This window comes from Oncorhynchus clarkii, chromosome 10, assembly GCF_045791955.1.
Source record: "Oncorhynchus clarkii lewisi isolate Uvic-CL-2024 chromosome 10, UVic_Ocla_1.0, whole genome shotgun sequence".
In the NCBI taxonomy this organism is placed as follows: Eukaryota; Metazoa; Chordata; class Actinopteri; order Salmoniformes; family Salmonidae; genus Oncorhynchus; species Oncorhynchus clarkii.
Genome location: NC_092156.1, coordinates 56,557,434 through 56,557,736, shown reverse-complemented (window position 1 = coordinate 56,557,736; position 303 = coordinate 56,557,434).

The following is a 303-nucleotide window of genomic DNA, read 5'->3' as shown; positions in this document are numbered from 1 at the left end:
AAACTGATGCCAGTCTGTAAGGCTGACAGTTCTGATTCCCAAGTTTCAGCCCTGCAGGTGTTGAGAAACAAACATAATATACACCTGACTTGGTCTCACCGTATCTATCTTAGTCTTTCCAGCTGACTAGTTTCTCCCTCATAAACCAATGCTGTTCTGATACCAAGAGGAACTGATGCTGTGGCCTTCAACCACACACAGACAGACAGTAACAGCAATTCTGTCCTCCTCTTCTACCATTTCCAGGAAATAAGTTGGTTCCAATTCAAAAGGAATTTGTTTCGTGTGAAATGTTGCATTACT